Source organism: Schistocerca piceifrons, chromosome 2 (genome assembly GCF_021461385.2).
Source record: "Schistocerca piceifrons isolate TAMUIC-IGC-003096 chromosome 2, iqSchPice1.1, whole genome shotgun sequence".
NCBI lineage: Eukaryota > Metazoa > Arthropoda > Insecta > Orthoptera > Acrididae > Schistocerca > Schistocerca piceifrons.
Window position 1 is genome coordinate 94,010,944 of NC_060139.1, and position 22,058 is coordinate 94,033,001.

Here is a 22,058-nt window from a genome sequence, read left to right on the forward strand (position 1 = left end):
ATTGAATAGAAGAAGTTTGGTCCTATAATGGGTGTGAAGCAGGTACTGCTACAGAACATATACGTAACCACAAGAAGCAAAAATACGAGGGGCGTACTATAAATATTGCAACATATTTGTTCTCCGCCAATTACCACTGAGAAATGTGATATTTGCTGTGAAACATCGTGGAATATTCCCGCTTCGGCTTCTATATTTCATTAAAGTCTAATAGGTGGCAACTCTGTATGTAGCTTTCAGAATAGCGTCTTCAACGGAGAGCATCTTTAAGTGTTTTTTTTTTTTTTTTTTTTTTTTTTTTTTTTTTTTTTTTTTTTTTTTGCGGATAAGCAGAGCATTCAGATATTCATAGGCTCTTGCAGATGTCTACAGGAACCTGGTGGTAAACAAAAGCATGGTGAGTCTTTGGAAGAGGCGTCTGTCATCATCATTGCATCAAGGTCACGCAAACCTATCCTGTCTCCCGTGTGCCGGCCGGATGCATGCAGCTGTGACTCATTGTAATGGTACTTGAATTACGTAACCATTACGGCACCTTACCTCAACCTCTCGATAACAGCAATATTTTACTTTGTTTCTGTAAAGTAGTTAACATATTTCTGAGACAACATTCAGATTTGATTTCATTAATCTAAAGGTACTTTGATACATCGATACGTTTATATTGCAATGATATTATTCTTATGTGAATTCTTTCTTTTTGTCACTATGATCTTTAACGTACTTGTAACTCTGATTTTTGGGCTCGTAAGCGGTTATTAAAAAGTCAAGTCTTGGTCGTCATGTTGAAAAGACGCAAATTGTAATCAGTTTATGAAATGTGAAGTTTAACAGTGAGGAAGATATTTTCAAGTATGTTTTATATCGTGAAGTGATGTTTTGTGAGTTACATGATATTACAAAAAACGTAATAAAAAAGAAGTGTAACTTAAATTCGGAGTGCTGATTACTATTTTACATCACCATTGTCCTAACTTGCAATGGTTTGTGAAGCGCATCTATAAAACCTTTGAACATCGCAGAATAACACGTAGGCCTCTTTACATCCGAGCTTGGAATCATCACTGCCTAGATTTTCGACGACTGAGCCATGTGTTCACAACGAGACCAGCGCGGGAGACACGAAAAGATGAGTGCATAGTTTACCCATTATTTCATGAAATGACTTTATTAGCTGTACTCTAATGACACCTGCCACATAATATAGCTTTGTTGTTGCCCGAAAATGCAATATTTAGCAGTGTGAGTAACACTACAATCATAATGAATTTTTGACCTATGTTGTGGTAGGGTTGTTGGATCCTGCAATCTTACAACGGGTGGACACTCTGATTCGTAGTGATCAACAATCGATCACCTCAATATTCAACTGGACGTCTCTGTTGGTAGTGGTGACACACACGTCCACCAGTTGTTGTCGTGAAAGGTGTGTGCCAGCTGGGTTCCTCGCCGCCTAACAGAAGACTATAAAGAGCAACGAAAGATTATGTGCCCGGAATTGCTTTCGCGTTACAAGGCTGATTGTGACGTTTTTTTGTCGAACATCGTCACAGCAGATGAAACATGCGTTCACCACTTCGAACCGGAAACAAAACAGCAATCCATATAGTGGCGCAACACCACGTCTCCTCCGAAAAAAAATTTCAAAGACATATTCTCTATCGAAAATGTCATAGCGATGGTGTCCTGAAAATCTGAAGGGATCATTCTGTTTGATGTTCTCCCTCATGGTGCAACAATCTGCTTCGAATTGGGCTGTACAACCCTTAGGATATTGAAAAAACGACTCCAGCGTGATAGTCGACACAAATGCTGACGAACTTATCCACGACAATGCAAGGCCACTCACAAATCAGAACAGCCGCGTGGACCTCATAAAAATTTAGTGGACTGTTCTTCCACAGACACTCTACGACACGGATCTCGCGCATTCCGACTTCCATCTGTCTGGAACAATGAAAGATGCACTGCGCGTGTAGAGTACGTCGATTATGTGGAGGTTATCGATGCTGCACGGCATTGGCTCCGACGTCGACCAGTACAGTGGAACCATGCGGTTACGCAGGCCCTCCCAGTAAGATGCTTATGTAGAAAAATGGGGCTTATTAGCCAAAGGAGTAGGAAGTAGGATGGTGTATTGGAAGCCTGAATAAAACCAGTCTGCTACGTGGGAAAAAAGTGTTGCGATACTTACTGAACGCCTCTCGTATGGTTATTTCGAATATATGTAGTAGTAACAAAGTATAAACGCTGGGCTGAGTCAAAGCTAATATCTACAGCGATTGCTGGTATTCATTCAAAAAGCATAAGGCAGCAGAAGAAATGATGCAGTAATATGAGACCAACTGAGCTGACTTCTTTAGCCACGTAACCGCCGTAACGAGAGATATATGTATGACGGTTGTGTTCTGACGAGTTTATGGGAAAGCGTCAAGACGAAGGATTGCGGGAGCATTGCACCACGATAATGCTCCAGCTCGTTTTCCTCAGGACCTAGTCACAAGTGCCATATCTTTAGATTATCAACATTTGCCTTACTCTCAACCCTCCCGCCGTATTTACCTGACATTCTTAGTCATACAGGGCCTAAACCGTATCGCGAGGAATTTATCCACCTTCACGGAATATGGTACAGTATGTGATGAGTATTTTTCGTTTGTGGATGTAGCATTGTTTGTTATTCGTTCATTACGTATTTTAAAGCGTTTGCTGTCTTCGTTGCTTGTATGGAGAGATCTGCGATGCACGAAAAGACAAACTTCGCTCCGCTTGTGCATCACACGTCACTGGATATAACTGTTAGCTGCTCGATAGCCATCAACATTGTTACTTATGGCTCTCGAGAAGCTGAAGAGATGCCACATCTTCTGCGGACGTTGCTGAGACAAAATGAAAAATTAATTGCTATGTTAAATTATATTCTGTCTCGTTTTAAGTGTCACGGTGGGCAGATATTTATTTTTCCCTCTCTGGACCATTTAATACTTCACAGTTCATTGCATTTTATTACGAGGCCGAGTGCATGTACAATCAACACTGAAAATGTAATGTTCACTACTCGCACTGAAAATTATTCAGCTATTTAATGAGTATCAATTCACTGCCTTGGTTTAAAAAAAAGTTTAATTTTAATTTTTTGTGATAAATGGAGGAAGAGTATTTGTTGGAATGTTCTGACCAGAAGTTAATATGAGAGTTAACAAAACGCACCATACATCTCTGGTGCTAAAACGTAAGTAAAGTACGGAGTGAGAGGGAAACGTGGAAACGTACTCACACGTACACTAATCTGAAAGACGGAAGATATTACACATACAGTGAAAAAAACTCTCACCATATTGCTGATGAAAAAAGTTTACTTCTATCTGATGTAGTAAAAGAGAGATCAATGATTAACTGTTGGTCTTGAATGTCCAGCTGAAATATTATCGGCTGCTGTTAAGGCGCCGGCGACAAACATTTAAACTTATGAAGATTACTGAAAGCGATATTCAAAAGTCTCTTACTCTTGCGTGTTTCTGTATGGTCAAATGCATCTAACCTGCATGATTAGGGAAAGCTAAGAACTTATAATCGAAGATATTGAACGCAGTTGAATTTCTATATCTGACAACAAGTCTTATTGCGTATAATTTACTTCGGTACTAAATTTAGTTGTCGACAGTGTTCGTTATTTGGGGCTCTTCTCAGTACAGGAGGCCAGTTTTATATGAAATATCAAATGTGAACCAAGTTTTACGCTATGATTACGGTAAGATTGGTAGTCATAATTGTAATACCAACAGTTTACATGCAGTCCCCGTATCACGATGCATGTCACCAACTGACTTCTTCCTCTTTCCTCGTATGAATGAATCTTTGCTTGGCATCCATTTCAACAATGACACTGATGTGACTTTCGAAATAGAGCTTTTCTGATGAAGGAAAATAAACTTCTGTGATCGAAGTCTCTGGAAAATCGTCCATCGTCTGATAAAATGTGATGCTTTGAAGAGTAACAGTGTAGAAAAAGCTTACAGCAGTTACCAAGTGTCATGGTCGCAGTTTGATTTTGGCGAAACTTCTTCGCTGTCGCTCGTTCGTAGCCGGGAACGGTGAAGGTTTCGGTAGTGAGTTGGTTGTGTAGCAGAGCAGTCACAAATCAGAGCCCAAATAGCGCACAGTGGTTGCGAGCGGCGGCCACCGTGCACTGGCGCGGTACGACTGCAGCCCGCAGCGGACACCTGAGCGCCTGACCGCACGGCTGCCCGGCACACACTGGCGAAGCCGTGCGCCTGACAGCGCGCAAAAAAACGGTAGCCGTGGCGGCGACAGGCTATTAGCGGGGCAGCCGAGTCACGGCGGGGCCCGGCCGGGCAGCCATGCACGCCCGCTGCTCGCTGCTTTTAGCAAACCTCTGCGCTGCCACACGTTTCCCTTTGTTTTATTTGTTGCAGGCCGTCCTCCAAGCTCCAGCTGTGTACGAGCTTATCTTTTGTTTGCAGAGCGTTTTAGGCGTATGTACAGAACAATATGAAATACATTGCCACCATTACCTCCTCACGAAAGACACCTTTATTAAAGGACATCTTCTGTAAACCATGAGGTAGAAATGTTTATTTGCCAAAATCGGTTTTCAGAATTATAACCCGTTGTCAGTGGCGTCTGATACAGTGGAACAAATAAGTGTATATAGGTCGATATCTAAAAATTGACAACTATATAGTGGCAAAAATATAAGTCTACTTACATTATGTACCTCTATAGGCGTGACAGCGTGTCACTTAATACGGCAGGATATGGAATCTCCTCCGTCACAATATACGGGGTGACATGTGTGTTAATGCTGTGAAATCTTAGTCATAATTCTTGATTACTTCTGACATAGCTGTCATATAGCGTCGAATGGAACTGACAGGTCTACGAGTCTACATTACCTGTCCTTTATGTTTCCTAAGATCATATTTGTATCGATGTGATATGTGTTCATATACTTAAATTACAGTCTTTCGACAGTTGGTATATGAAGTAAAAATTATACAGAAGGTATTAGGTTGCAAAACATTCTACCATATCACGCGAAATTAGACAGTATCCCGCGTAGCCTTAGACTCCAAATCAAAGGCATTCTGTAAAAACACTGTTAAAATCCTCTATACGCATTTTATTCCATAAATCTGTTATGTTGCCTGGTTGTTATGTCAAAGGGATATAGCAATTTCTTCTAGAATATTTAACGGCCTGTCTTTTTCTGATTCGTGGACAACTATGATTTTTTTGCCTTTTTTTTAATATCATTAACAGAAAGCTTCTACTCTCTTACATGAACACTGAATCCTGAGGAATTGGCATAACTAATATTGATATGTTCTCTAAACCTCGTTTTGAAGAATCTCGCTCGTTGTACAAATTGCAAAAAGAGATTTTAGTGAAGTCAATCGCACATATTTCAGTGCACATTTTAGAGTATTATAGCATTCTGTTAATGATATTAACAGAATCACCTTCTCTATAAATCAGAATAGGACAGATAATTAAATATTCCAGAAGGAATTAAAATATACACCCATATGGAAAACAACCAGAAACAATACTTAATGAAGAAATAGAATTACGAAAAAAAATGTGTATGCAAAATTTCAACAGCGTGTTACCTTACTAATTTTGTTTTAGGACCTATATCCTTTGTTGAAAATTGTATAATTCTACGTGATATGTTGGACTACTTTGCAGCTTTACACCTTTTGTATATGTTACCTTCCTATACCAACTGTCGAATGATTGTAGTTTATATACACGAATACTTGTCACACGTGTATAAATATGATCATAATAATAACAAATGGCAGGTAATGCAGACTCTTTTTCCTGCCACTTCACTATGACAGTTACACCAATTGTCATCAAGAACTGGCACAGCCCAAGATTTGTCAGCAATAGCATACTTGACTATCTGTATAATATACGATGGGAGAGATTTCATATCATATCATATTACTGATACAGAGTTAGATAATGTAAACAGATATAATTTTCTGCTACTACGAATACCGTTGTCATGAAGTAGAAATCTGTGTACATAAAGTTATTTGCCCCTCTGTATCAGCGAGCCACCAAAAAATAGGCTTTGTCGCGTTTTCTGTGCAGCTCATGGTGTACAAAAGATGTTCTTTAATATACATCTTGCACCAAGTATTGAAGACTTCCACAATCACCCAATTACATTTTTGTGTTTCTCTGGAAGTTTTATTTTTCTGATAGAAGGTCCTACTATTCGAATTTGAGGGTCAGATAATGACAGACCTGAACGCAATATCTACTGCGGTACTAGGGACTGAAACTGCTTTCACAATTTCTACCACAGGCAGTTCTCACAAAAGATGAGTTTCTCATGACGAAGCACGCCAAACATGGTATGCGTCATGTATGCGTAAGCTCCGAAACGACCTGCTACATCTCACTGAACACGTTTGTCATCTTGATATGCGACCTCGGCGAACTCCAATGGCAGTTTCTAGCAGCATCTGCTGCGCCGATCATTCTGCATGTTTACGGAAAGGGACCGGCGGAAAGCAGTTGCTACAACTCTGTGATTGTCGAAGAAGAACAGAGAAAATGCCGAAGAGAGATTGTGGGCACGTCGATGACTCTAACAGTGATTTGCTGGTAGAGGAATCGGTACTACGATGTAAGTTAAAGAAAAGTTGATGTTTATGGTTGTAGCTAAATATCTCGAAAACATCTTGCTCGATTTACTTTCTATTTTTACAGGATACTCTAATAAACTTTCGGTTAGACACAGGCTACACATTTAATATATATATATATATATATATATATATATATATATATATATATATATATATATATATATATAAAAATGGGAAACGTTTTTGGCCGAAATATCGATACTTTTTTACGGATTTACTTCAGAGTTTTACATGATTAGTAAGAGTTTGGACGGATTTAGGCTACATGCACTGAAGCGCCAATGAAACTGGTATTGGCATGTATATCTAAATACGGAGATACGTCAGCAGGCAGAACACGGCACTGCAGTCAGCAACGCCTATATAAGGCAAGGGTCAGGCGCAGTTATTAAATCGGTTACTGCTGCTACAGTGGCAGGTTATAAAGATTTACGTGAGTTTGATCGTTGTTCTGTAGTCGGCGCACAAGCGATGGGACACAGCATCTCCGAGGTAGTGATGAAGTGGGATTTTTTCCGGAAGACCATTTTACGCGTGTACCATGAATATCAGGAATCCGGTAAGACATCAAATCTCCGATATAGCAGCGGCCGGAAAATGATTCTGCAACGACGACTGATGAGAATCGTTCAGAGTGACAGAAGCGTAACCCTTCCGCAAAACTGCTGCAGATTTCAATACGGGGCCATCAACAAGTGTCAGCGTGCGATTCATTGAAGGAAACATCATCGATATGGGCTTTTGGAGCCGAGGCCCCCTCCTGTACCCTTCATGACTGCTCAACACAAAACTTTCCGTTTGCCTGGGCTCGTCAACACCGACATTGGACTGTTGATGACTTAAAACATGTTGCCTGTCCAGATGTGACTGGTTCCAGATTGTATCGAGTGGATGGACAAGTGCGGGATGGAGACAGCCTCGTGAATCCACGAACCCTGCATGTCTGCAGGGGACTGTTCAAGCTGGTGGAGGCTCAGTAATGGTGTGGGGCGAGTGCAGTGGATGAAATATGTGAGCCCTGATACGTCTAGATACGTCGCTGACAGGTGACACATACGAAAGCATCCTATCTGATCACCTGCTTTCATTCATGTCCATAGTGCATTCCGACTGACTTGAGCCATTCCAGCAGGACAACGTTACACCCCACACATCCAGAATAGCTGCAGTGTGGCTGCAGAAACACTCTTCTTAGTTAAAAAACTTCTGCTGGTTATAAAATACCCAGACATTAAAATTGTTGAGCATATCAGGGATGTCTTGCTACGTGCTGTTCCCCACCCCCTCATACTCTTATGGATTTATGGACAGCGCTGCAAGGCTCATGGTGTGCTTTCCATCCAGTAATACTTCAGACTTTAGTTGGGTCCATGCCACGTAATGTTGCGGCACTTCTGCGTTCTCGCGAAGGCCCTACGTGATATTAGGCAGTTGTACCAGTTACTTTGGCTCTTCAGTATATTTGTTTTATTATATGGTGCTTAGCTGTTTATTTTCTGTTGCTAGGTAGTTCGTGTGGCAGAGCTGTAGGCCAGCAGTTGCAGGAAGTATTGGGGAATGAGTACCAGGTCACCAGCATTGTGAAGCCTAGTGGATCAAGTGACTGTCAACATAGGGTAGTTATATGGGAATTTTACGGAAAGAAATTCAGGTAGTGATTGTAGCTGGGAATAGGCTTGATATGGACGGGTGGTGCAACGTAGTAGGTGACCCGGTAAAGGTAGCTGGTTAAACTGGAGGCACTAATGTGCTCTTCGTGCAACTTCTTCAGCGTGAAAGCAACGATGGCAGGGGCCACGGTTCGCCCTGAAGTGGTACCAGTTCTGTCTATCAATAGATCGAGTTTCACTAGGCATGTCCTGCACCTCCATGGGTATGGGACTGGGAGGCTGGAAGAGCTTATAGATAACAGTGTAGTGGGTCGTAGCGGGATCATTCACGGAAACACTGCTGTAGTAGTTGGTATTAGAGCTGCACTTTTTTTAGTATGAAGTTTGCTGATAGGCATCCCTCCTTCAAAGCAGTCTCTCTAACAAAGCAATCACCATAAGGAGGCCTGGTATCCAAGCAGTGAAGAAATTAGCCTATTTCATCAAAATGTAAGAGGTATTAGAGTTAGTGAACTGCTTATAGATGTTAACGCAGACATTATTTGTATATGGAGCACTACTCAAATAACTTGAGAATACAGAGGCTTCCTTTACCAGGATACAGAATAGCTGGTTATTCTTTAAGGAGATCTTAGCGGAGTGCAGGAAATGCCATCTACATAAAAAACAGTATTCCTTTTGAGTCCCTAGACGTACAACTGCACTGGACTGAACAGGTATTTAAACGTTGCGTAGGAGCAGTTGAATTTAGTGAAAATTAACTTATAAGTGTTGTTGTTTATTGGTTCCCTCTAACTTGAGACAATTTTTGCTGAAGCTAGGGATGGTTCTTGGTTCACTTTATAGGAAGTACCAACAATTGGTTATATACGGTGACTTCAATATTAATTTTGTGTGTGATTGTGCAATAAAAAGGATGCTGGAAGATTTCCTAAATTCATGTGATCCGATGCAGACTGCATTTTTCCAACCAGGATGCATGGGAACAGTAGCAAAGTCTTAGACATATTTTTTATTTATTCTTCATTACTAGATGGGCATTCTGTTAGTAAAAGGGAGAATGTCCTTTCTCATCTTGATGCACAAATTTTTACACTAAAATGCTTCGGTACTCGAACAAATGTGATATATAAATACAAACAACGTAGAAAAGCTAATCCAAAGGCAATAGAAAGATTTTAAATCTCGTTAAGGAACAAGAATGGCAGTGTATTTATAGTGCCACTAACAAAGATGACAAATATAATGCTTTCCTTCACACATTTGTCATGCTCTTTGAAAATTGCTTTCCACTGGAATGTTTTAAACAGGGTACTATTATTACAAGGTTGCCAGGTGGTTGACTAGTGGAAAACGGATATTATGTAGAGCAAAGCTGGAATCTATATCAAAATGTGTAAAATCGTCACAATCAAGCTACAGTAGCCTTTTAGAAACTATACTGTGCGGTGCCTAAAAATGTTATCAGGAAGGCAAACAGTATGTGGTACACAAATAGAATAGCTAATTCACAGGATAAAGTTGAGACTATATGGTCAGTTGTGAAGGAGTTGTCTGGTCAGCAGCACAAGTTCGACGAGTTAAGGGCAGTCCGTAGTCAAATTATTTCTGTTTCAGGTAAGTTACATACATGTACACTACTTAAAAATTAATTTCTGAGCATTTCTGCCGGCCGGTGTGGCCGTGCGGTTAAAGGCGCTTCAGTCTGGAACCGCGTGACCGCTACGGTCGCAGGTTCGAATCCTGCCTCGGGCATGGATGTGTGTGATGTCCTTAGGTTAGTTAGGTTTAAGTAGTTCTAAGTTCTAGGGGACTGATGACCACAGCAGTTAAGTCCCATAGTGCTCAGAGCCATTTGAGCCATTTCTGGTGAATTAAATAAAAACTTAGTTTCTAAAGGGAATCATATAACTCACTAGGAACATGACTATCCGAGATTGATGTCTGAAATATTCCTCTATGCTACTGACAAGGATGAGACTGAGTCAATAACATTACTCAACAGTCATTTTGCATCTGGGATGTGATACATCAGCTGTAATTTATTTTGGTTTGTAGAATCCGAATACACCTTTCAAAATGTTTCAGCACGTACCATTATTGAGTTTTTATGGCTTTTTATTTCTGCGTATTCAGTATTTCGCTTAATGTTGTTTTTATGTTCTAATGTTTCATCGTTTGTTTTTGGTTTGCAGGGGAGAGCTAGATTTACAAATCTTCAGTAAATGTTTGGTGTGGGAATCCAGTGAGTGTTTCCTGTGACAGATAGTGCAAATTTTTTTTGTGTTTAAAATTTACAAAAAAATGGCGCCAAATAAATCTCGTAGCAGTCTAAACCACCCTGACAACTTTTGTTTTGTGTGTGGAACATTCACTCCAAAATCCTAAAGAAAACCAATCACTGGTTTAGTTAATAAGGCATGTAAATTGATTTTGATTGACCTGTTGGTGATCAAGGTAAACATTTTGCACATCTTATTGCCTACCTAGCCTGTTATACAACATAATCTGAGTGCTTGAAAGGAAAAAGCAGAGCCATGCCATTTGCTATTCCGATGGTGTGGTGTGAGCCTATTGACCATTATTCAGACTGTTACTTCTGTCTTACTAATATTTCGCGACATTCAACAAAATTAGACATAAAATAAAGCATCCAAATGTATCTTCAGTGCATTGGCTGTGCACCATGATGAGGGATTGCCTGTTCCTGCCTGTAACTTGAAACCCATGAAACCAGATACTATGTTAAGTGACTCAGAAAGTATTGAGCATATAGAACACTACTGCCCTCAGTGTCATGACACTTCATATCAGCTCTCTAATCAAAAGGAACTGAATGATTTGGTTCGCGATCTGAAACTTTCGAAACAGGGAGCTGAACTCTATGGGGTCGAGACTGCAAAAACGGAACCTTCTTGGTTCAGGGACCAAAATTAAAATTTTTAGAACGGGATGTGCTTCCTTCGCTCAATATTTCGATGCGCAGAATTCAGTGTGTGTACGTACAGATGTCAGTGGTCTGATGATGCAGCTAGATGTACAAAATAATCCACAGAAGTGACGACTGTTTATTGACCTCAGTAAATCCCGCTTGAAACCAGTACTTCTGCATAATGGCAATGCATTTCTAACTGTACCTTTGGTTTACGCAGTTGACATGAAAGAAACTTACGAATCAATGGCTTTGCTGCTAGAGTCAATCAAATATAAGGATCATGAATCTCAGCTTTGCTGTGATTTCATAGTTGTTGCACTACTAACAGGTTTACAGACTGGATTAACGAAATACTGTTGCTTTTTGTGCCTTTGGGACAGCCGTGACACCAAGAACCACTACACAGTCAAGGAATGGCCTTTAAGGAAGTCATATATTCCTGGAAACCTAAATGTAATACGCCATTGGTTGAGCCCAATAAAATCATTTTGTCTCCCCTCCATATCAAGTTGTGCCTTATCAAGGACTTTGTAAAAGCTCTGGATAAAGATGGTGAGGCCTTCAGTCACTTTTAAGAAGAGTTTCTCAAAATAAGTGAGGCAAAGCTGAAAGATGTTATATTTATTGGACCACAAATAAGAAAATTTCTGAAAGATCCAGCCTTTGATACCAATCTCAGATATATCCAATTAGCTGCTTGGTCTTCTTTTAAACCAATGGTGAAGGGCTTTTTGGGTAACAGAAAAGACAAAAACTATGTTACCATTGTGAACGATCTGTTGGACCACTACAAGAACATGGGGTGTAGAATGTAGCTTAAAATTCACTGTTTGCATTCTCACCTCGATATCACCCGGAAAATTTGGGAGCCGTAAGCGATAACCATGGTGAACGTTTTCAACAAGACATTCTTACCATGGAACACCGTTAGTAAGGCCATTGCAACCTTTCGATGACGGGTGAATACTACTGGGGTTTTGTTAGGGAGAGTGATTAAATGGCAAACAAGAGAAGAGCTCCATCGTCACACTTTTCGAAAACCAAAAACGATTAATTCACGAAAATATCTTCTGAACTAACTTGGACCTTTTATGGGTATCATTCTCATATATACATACAAAATAGTTTGATTTCAAACGTGCTGAATATGTATTTTGGTTTGACTCAATTGTGTCAATTTTCGGTGTTGCCATTTCTTATTCTGGTGTGTATATAGTAAATGTGTTGTCATAGAGAAAAAATGATGTTACCAGTGTATTCATCACCCCAAAACTAGGCAAATCCTCCCTTTTACGAAGCAATGCAAAAAAACTTTAAATCTGTTAAGTAGTGATATTAAATCACTGACTCTCGTGGATGTGATGTTCTGCCTAGAAGGATAGTAAAGTACTGTGTTGTACATATTTTCCCCATACTTAGCCATATTTGTAATTTATCATCTAAGAATGATCAGTTTCTTTAACGATTACAGTACTCACTAGTAAAGCTGAATTATAAAAAGAGAGAAAGGAATAATGTAGACAATTTTAGACCTATTTCTGCACCATCAAAGTTTTCTAAAATTATTGAAAAGGCTGAGCATTTAAGATTAATTGATCATTTTATTTCACATAATTAGCTATCAAATGTACAGCTCGTTTTTAGAAGTGGTTTAACAACTGAAAATGCTATATTCTCTTTTCTCTGTGAGGTACTGGGTGGATTAAACAAACTGTTTCGAATGCTAGACTTGGATCATTATGGAATAGGGGTAGCAGCTCACTACTGGTGAACCTCTTTAGATAGACACAGCGCCCATAATGGCTATGATGTGGGATCTGAGTGTAGCATGGTCAAATAGGGGGTGCCCCAGGGATGAGTGCTGGGGCTAGTCCTTTTCCTTATTTATTATTATTATTATTATTAGCGAATGTCCCCATGGGAGAACGATAAGCAGGTGATTAACATTTCTTAATGTTCTTCTTATTTTCCCAGTATTTCTTCATTGCCTCCCCAAAGGCCTTCTTCCTTTCTTCGGTCCACTTTGGTCGGAAAGGTTTAGATTCCGTCTCTGGAGTAAACTTCCACTTGTCGATTTTTCTTCTGAATGTATCCCGGTCTGATGTGTTTGTTATGTCAATTTTTGCCTTTTTCAAATCCTTCTTAACTTCAGTTACCCAGGGTATTGTTGCCTTAAGTGATGTCATATAGTCCAATAGACGTTTAGTTAACCTGTTTCCAGGTAATCTGTCTATATGTCCATAAAACTTCATCCGCCTCTTCCTGATATCTGCCTCGATGTTTGATATTTTTTCGGTTGTCTCGGTAGTCTGCAGCCTGTATCCATCTTGTGTGTATCGTGGTCCTAGGATTTTTCTAATAATTTTTCTCTCTACTTTCTTAATTTCGTGTAAATCTAATTTTCTATTCAGGGAGAGTGTTTCACTTGCATATGTGACTGTTGGTTTGATGACTGTGTTGTAGTGTCTGATTTTAGTGCCTTTTGATAGACATTTCTTGTTATATATATTTTGAATAAGTCCGAATGCTTTCTTGATTTTCTGTAATCGGTTTTTTTGTGCTATTTTCTCAAGTCCTGTTGGTTCAATAACTTCACCGAGATACTTAAAGTGCTTGACTCTAGTTATTTCACCATACTTTGTTTTTAGTTTCGAAATATCTAATTTTGAGCAGATGAATTCTGTCTTCTCAAAGGAGATTTGCAGGCCAACCTTCTCAGCACATTCTTTAAGTGTCTCAATTTGTTTTACTGCTGTTTCTTCACTGTCAGTTATAATTGCCAAGTCATCTGCAAACGCTAAATAAGGGATGTTCAATTTTCCTTTACCTCTTCCTAGTTCAATTGGCTTCCAAAAGCTTTGTTTCCTTAGTGTTACTTCCCACTCTTTCATAACTTTGTCCAAAACTATATTGAATAATAGTGGTGAGATCCCATCTCCTTGTCTTACTCCTGTTTTAATTGAGAATGGTTCCGAAATTTCCCCTCTGAATTTCATTTTTGATTTGGTTTCTGTTAGTGTTTGTTCAATTAGTTTTCGGGTTTTAGTGTCTAGGCCTCGTTCTTCGAGAATGTGACATAGAGACTGTCTGTCTATGGAATCGTAAGCCTTTTTGAAATCAACGCATGTGCAGATTATTGGTTTTGACCTGATTGCTTTAATCTTTAAAATAGTTTTAAGGTTGAATATCTGTTCCGGGCATGATCTATTAGGACGAAAGCCTGCTTGGTAGTCTGAAATTGTATGTTCTAGTTGTTCTTGTGCCCTCTTTAGGAGACATGCAGATAGAATTTTGTAGGTAACTGGTAAAAGTGAAATGCCTCTGTAGTTGTTTACGTCTGATCTCTCTCCCTTTTTGTGCAATGGGTGAATTAGTGCACACTTCCACTCCTCTGGGATATTTTCTGTCTGCCAAATTTCTTGGATGATGCTAGTGATCTCTTTTAACGAATTTGGACCAAGGTTTTTCCTTATTTATATAAATTATATGCCCTCTAGTATTACAAGAGTTCTCAAATATCTCTGTTTGCTGGTGACACCAGGTTGGTTGTAAAGGATGTTGCGAGCAACATTGGCAGTGAAACTTCCTGGCAGATTAAACCTGTGTGCCGGACCGAGACTCGACCTCGGGACCTTTGCCTTTCGCGGGCAAGTGCTCTACTAACTGAGCTACCCAAGCACGACTCACGCCCCGTTCTCACAGCTTTAATTCCGCCAGTAGGGGGCGAGGAATTGGCGGAATTAAAGCTGTGAGGACGTGGCGTGAGTCGTGCTTGGGTAGCTCTGTTGGTAGAGTACTTGCCCGCGAAAGGCAAAGGTCCCGATTTCGAGTCTCGGTCCGGCACACAGTTTTAATCTGCCAGGAAGTTTCATATCAGCGCACACTCCGCTGTAGAGTGACATTTTCATTCTAGGAGCATTGGCAGTGTTTCAAATAGTTCAGTTCATGACATGAGTTCATAACCTGTAAATAATAAACTAGAGCTAAATCAAAGTAGCAGTCAGTTTTTTTACAGATGTTAAAATACAATTCTACAAAACCTGTCATATTAATTTCACAGAATGGGCGTATTATTAGTGAAACAGAATATTTCCAATTTCTAGGACTTCAGTTAGATAGTAAACTGTCGTGGAAAGGCTACAATCAGGATCTTGTTGAAAGACTTAATGTTGCCATTTTTACTACTCGAACGGTAGCTGAAGTACGCGATAGCTTGACACGAACAGTAGTGTATTTTGCTTATTTTCATTCAAGCTGGTGGAGGCTCTGTAATGTTAAGGGGCGTGTCCAGTTGGAGTGATATGGACTCCTGATACATCAAGAAAGGACATTCACAGGTGACACATACGGTAGCAACCTGTCTGATCACCTGCAACCATTCATGTCCACTGCGCATTCCGACGGATTTAGGCAATTCCAGTATGACAATGTGACAGACCACACGTCCAGAATTTGTACAGAGTGGCTACAGGAACACTCTTTTGAGTTTAAACACATCCGCTGGTCACCAGACTCCCCAGACATATCTTGCATGCCTTGCAACGTGCTGTCAGAAGAGATCTCTACACCGTTATACTGTGACGGATTTCTGGACATCCCTGCCAGATTCATGGTCTCTGTTCCCTCCAGCACTACTTCAGACATTAATAGTGTCCATGCCACATCATGTTGCTGCACTTCCGCGAGTTCATGGGGGCCCTACACGATATTAGGCAGATGTACGAGTTTCTTTGGCTCTTCGGTGTATATTCCTTAACGTCATTTCTTGTTAATAATTTTAGTTTATTCGCAAGAATTAGCAGCTTTTACCTATTTAACTGTAGGCAGAAATCCAATGTGCATCTGCATCGCACTTCCTTGACCGAAACTGAAGTGTTTCCTCACGGGTCACTGCTTCTATTCTGTCGAGGAGTTTCTATAAAAATAAGCTATTCCTCTGTTACATTGTAGACTGCGTTTTCATAAACTTATGGATTGTCCTTTTTTGGATTCGTTGACATTTTATTTTATCTGTTACTAATTTTATGTTTTACTTCCATGTACTAATGCGTTCCATGACCTTGGAGATTTGCCCCTCAGATTGGTAATATGGAACTGGGTGTTAAAAAATTTAAAAACATTGTTTAAATCTGTTACCAACATTCTCGAAAAATTCTTAACCGATTTGCTACAAATTTTTAACTGACACTATAATAAATATTTCAACACGCATAGGCGCGGTTTTATAAAAATCTGTACCGTCCAAAACTTCGTAATTCCACCCATACGCAGTTTTAGCGAAAACTGTCACTGAAGCTACTTTCGTCATAGATCCAGCAGCTGAATAGGTCTCTTTTATACTCATACACTAACAGATTTTCCCATATACATTCCTATCGAGGTAAAAGGTAGGGGGAAGAAGAGATGGATAGGCAGGGAGGAGGAAGTCGACATATATGGGGGAAGGAGGAGAGGGAGAGAGAAAGTGCAGGAGTAGATGGAGAGAGATGGAAATGAGAAGGAGATGGAAAGAGAGAGAGGCAGGAATTGTTGGACAGAGCAGGACGGAGCAGGAGAAGGTGGACGAAAAGATGCGGTGGAGGAAATGGACGGAGAGAGGGGTGGAAAGGTGATTAGAATGTATGTCTCACTCCAGTGCATATTTAGCAGTGTGGACCCAATGGAGCATGCCTGCTGAGCCAAGCCTGCAGCAGCTCTGTACTGAGCGCCCTCTGCCGCCGCAGTATAGGATGGTTGGTGGCAGCCACTTGGCCACTTGTGCTCGGAACCACTTTGCCACATGACACTAAGCAAATGCTGTCTAGTCGCGGCTCCTACATCGTAATCGGTGCTTTAGCTCAGAGAGACCCATCCATGTTGACATTGATAGCTGCATCATTTTTAGTGTGATTTTGTACGTTTGAAGAAATACAAGTTAAGTAAATCTTCTGTTTGTTGTGTTACTTGTTCACTAATCAGTTCTGTTCCTGTTCTGCTCCCCTACGACGACAGTTGTCTCACCACTCAGTAGCCCACATCTGCTTACCGTTGTGTATGAAGTCACACACAACAAAACCTGGCTTCGGATATTATTAGCGCCTATGTGTGGCAGTCTACTCCAGTTTACTTCTTGCTGTTATGTCGTTTGTTTCGCTTTTTTTTTTTTCACTTTAATGTGTACTAGGTAACCAGTGTATACTTGCTTGTGTTGTTATGTTCTATGTTCCACGGTTGCGGCCTTTGCACGCTTTTAGCACTCTATGTCCTATTTTTGCCTCTCGCTGTTTTTATTTGTGCATTGCTTAGTAGATAATGACTACAACGCCAAAATCACCTGCGATGTGACCTGCAGTTGATCTAACCGAGTTTACTCATTTTCAGAGTCAACAAATGGCGTAAATTGTTGAACTAAAAAATCGTTTCATGACGGTGCAAATGACTTCACACAAGACGCCGGACCCAAGGGCAGCACAATCGCCGGCATTGCCTGCACATGTGCTACAATTTCAGAGTTTGACGAGGTTAAGGAAGACTGGACAGAGTACCTTGCACAGTTTTACACGCTCATCACAGCGCCCTCATATACAAGGTAGTGACAAACATTCTTATTTCTTGGTCACGGAGGGTATGACTATTTATACGTTGTACACCACCTACCTTATTTCCCACATCCCGCCCTGAGCTGGTAAAATACGAGGACCCATTCCCGGCCCTTACGAACAACTACGAGGACAGGCTACCACTGACGGTGACCGTTACAAGTTCTTTACGTTTCATAAGTAAGGACTGATATACCATTTTTGGGTGACCGATTTGCAAGGCCTTACTAGACAGTGTAGATTGAAATGATGTGACTGTGGCAAATACACCATATTACAGTGATACAACGGTTCGTGGCGCCATCACGCACAATATAGCTGACTCTCGAATTTGGGAACAAATTCTTAAATATCCCAGATTCAGTAGCTTCTAGATTACCGGAATTCTAGTGCCAGTGCAGCAGACAGTTTTGAGTTTGCGCCTGTTTGTCCTGTAGACAGCCGTGACAAGCGGGCCTAGCAGCCGGCTCGCTAACAACGACCTGTCCGATCTCAGCCACAGTTGACATGTCAACACGAGTCACATCTTGCTCAACATGTGAATTGGTGTCCTCGCAGAGGACCTAGTTGTATAAACAAATGCGCTTGGACATCTGCCAAAATCATTTGTATTGCTGTGGCTACGAAGGGGACAACTTCTTAGGATGATTACTGGTGACGAAACATGGATCCGGTGACGAAACATGGAGCCGGAGGGTAGACTGCAGAGTATGGAACGGAAACCTCCCAATTCGCAATGCAAGTAAAAGTTAAAGAACCAACCATCTGCAGGAAAACTGATGCTTACAATTTTTTGGGGCACACAAGGTCCAGTACTGGAACATTATGGGGAAAGGGGCACAACAATAAACAGTGTATGTTACAGTGAATGCTTACTGCCAGGCTAAAGCCTGTAATTCGAAGCAAACGCCAAGGATTGATGTCAAAAGTGTTATGTAGTTGCACGACAATGCCCGTCCTCGTACAGCTGCTCACATTGCTGAAACTCTCCAGAAACTCAAAGCTGAAGTGCTGGATGATCCTCCATGTAGTCCCGATCTTGTCCCTTCTGACTATGACTTGTTGGTCCACTGAAACAAGCATTAAGGGACCGCCGATTTGCCTCGTACGAATCAGTGAAACAAGCGTTGCCTTCCTGCCTCGCAGCTCAACCGAGAACCCTCTTTTATGAGGGCAACAGAAGCTTGTACAACGATGGACCATATGCTTTCAAACACAATGTCGAACAGTGATATTCTTGTAACTCTCCTATTTGATTACAATAAAATTTTATTACTACTTTGCGTATAATAATTGACTTACCCTCATATACAATTGTATATCTTTCTTATATTTTTATATTTTATCAGTAGTAATTGGGCACATGGGATAAAAAGGAAAAGACAATCCCTTAGGGTAAAAATAATAACTAGGGGCCGCAGTGCAGCGGCTAGTAAGAGCTACAATAATAAAAACTGAAGCTAAAATTTCGGTCAGATGATAGATTTGGAACCCAAATAATGAAATTCAGTATTACCATCTTCATTTTCTTCATCCCTTGTAACTGAGCTTAAGCTGTCCATCTTCAAAAAACTGAAAACCACAAGTCTTTATCAAATATCTGTCTGGTAAAAGAACCTTAAACTCGTTATTAAGTTGCATACAATTTTTTCTCCATTTTTAGTATTGAAATAGTGATTGCCATGAATGTTATACAAAACATTTACATGTAGCTCGCAAAATTTTTCTAAACAAATTAGAAACTGGGCCACCGAAGATTAAAGTGGAAAACTCGGAAAAAGCAACAAAATGGTTATATTGCTGAAGAGATAGCAGAAAGCCTACACAAAAAAATCTGAATTGTTCTACCCATTTGTTCAAGTTGAAGAAGAAGATTTTGATGGGAAGAAGGTAACAGCAACAGCCGATAATTCCCATATGGCAATGTATCTATTTTATTTTTTAAAAAATACCTTTCATCATCATGAGGATTCATTGGTTTTTACAGTTCTATGTTGTTCAACATTATTAAACAAACAAACTTTATAATACTGTAAGCATATTTAATTTTTAACCACATAATTCTTTACTCTTTTTGAATTTATCTCTTACCTGTTGCCAGCTTTATAAGCATACATTTTTTTCTCTTAAACCACAAAATCCATCCATTATTTTGCCAGTATATTCACCTCTAACATTTTCTAAGACCTTCTTGCTTACCCATGGAAAATTTTAGATATTATCTGTAGGATAGTCAAATTTATCAACCACTGATTTCGTGTCACCATAGAAATCTTCAGTCTATATGTGCTAGATAACTATCTGTAAATCCATAAGAGAGCTCAACATTTTCTTTTTATTTTGGTTTCATAACTCCATAGTAAAAATCGCACATCAATTCTTTAGATTAATCAAATACACTACTGACCATTAAAACTGCTACACCAAGAAGAAATACAGATGATATACGGGTATTCATTGGACAAATATATTATACTAGAACTGACCTGTGATTCCAATTTCACGCAATTTGGGTGCATAGATCCAGAGAAATCAGTACCCACAACAACCCCCTCTGGCCGTAACAACGGCCTTGACACGCCTGGGTGTTGAGTCAAACAGAGCTTGGATGGCGTGTACAGGTACAGCTGCCCATGCAGCTTCAAAACGATACAACAGTTCATCAAGAGTAGTGACTGGCGTATTGTGACGAGACAGTCGCTCGGCCACAATTGACCAGACGTTTCCAACTGCTGAGAGATCTGGAGAATGTGGTGGCCAGGGCAGCAGTCGAACATTTTCTGTATCCAGAAAGGCCCGTACAGTACCTGCAACATGCGGTCGTGCATTATCCTGCTGAAATGTAGGGTTTCGCAGGGATCGAATGAAGGGTAGAGCCAAGGAGCGTAAAACATCTGAAATGTAGCGTCCACTGTTCAAAGTGCCGTCAATGCGAACAAGAGGTGGCCGAGATATGCAACCTTTAGTACAATCTTTGACAGCACAACTAACGTCAACAGTGGAGCAGAACGTCATTTCCATGGTAACCCTCGATTATCCACGTAAACGCTGGGGCAACGACAAGTAGCTACAAGGTCAATGTCTCTTTACATTTGTTGGCGGCTTCAAAAATCTGTTAATAAAATGGTCGGCTACTAAAGGCGTCTGTTCCCATATTGGGTTGCCTGTTAAGGCCCATCAGGCAGCTCGATCACAGATGTAACATCCTACAGACGGAAATGTACTCGAGGAGATAAACAATCCTTCATCACTGGAAATAGTAATGTAACTAGGACACTGGATTCTGGAGAGCCTAGAATTTCATTCTTAGAACTTCTCGCATACAGCCTAAGAAAAGACATGTGTTAGACACATGGAACAATTATACTATACTAAAGGCTGGGAAACTTAAACAACAGATGAATGTGTTATTCAGATGAAACATACTTATACTAGCACTTCAGGAAACCAAGTACAGTGATAAGAACACATTTGAATCAGTGTCCAGGACATAAAGAATAAACAGAAAGTCGCTGTGTTTGGAATAGCTGTAATTTTCAAGTGGAACCTGACAGAATTCATAGCAAATCTTGCGTCTGAAACAGAGCAAATACCCGTTGTTTTGTTCAGATCAACAAAAGAGCTGGAAGATCATAAATGATTAAGTACCTATCACATTGACAACAAAATGATATCTAAATAATGTCAAATAATTTTGGGAGACACTATAAAAGGAGACATCAAAAATACGAAACCACCACTTAAGATTTTTGGTAGGGGACTTCAAGGCACATATCGGAGAGAAAGGAAATATATGTCAATTGTAGGAAATTTTCCTGCACATGAACACACCAATAAGATTGGACAAAGCCTCATCAGCTTCTATAGACAATCTGACTCAAAGCTAATGTGACCTTTTTCAAAAAATTACCGAAGAGAAAGAAGACCTGCCCTTCCGCTAATACACATTTAGGCTCATATTAACTGTATCATGTGGCAACAACCAAACAAAGCCCTAGGGATATCATGAATGGGTGGATCTGAAGAGGACTAGGCATAGATTCAGACCACTTTTTTGCAGAAATCGAAGCTAAATTCGTATCTAAAAAGCCGAATCTCAAAATTAAAAAAGTCCATAAATCTGACACAACATTTCTGTCGGACAGCTGCAACGAATTTGTTAAAAAGCTTCATACCAAGAAGGTGGAAATTGGGATCAAATAAGATAGTCAATTGTAGAAACTGTGAAAGAAGTAGAACAACCACG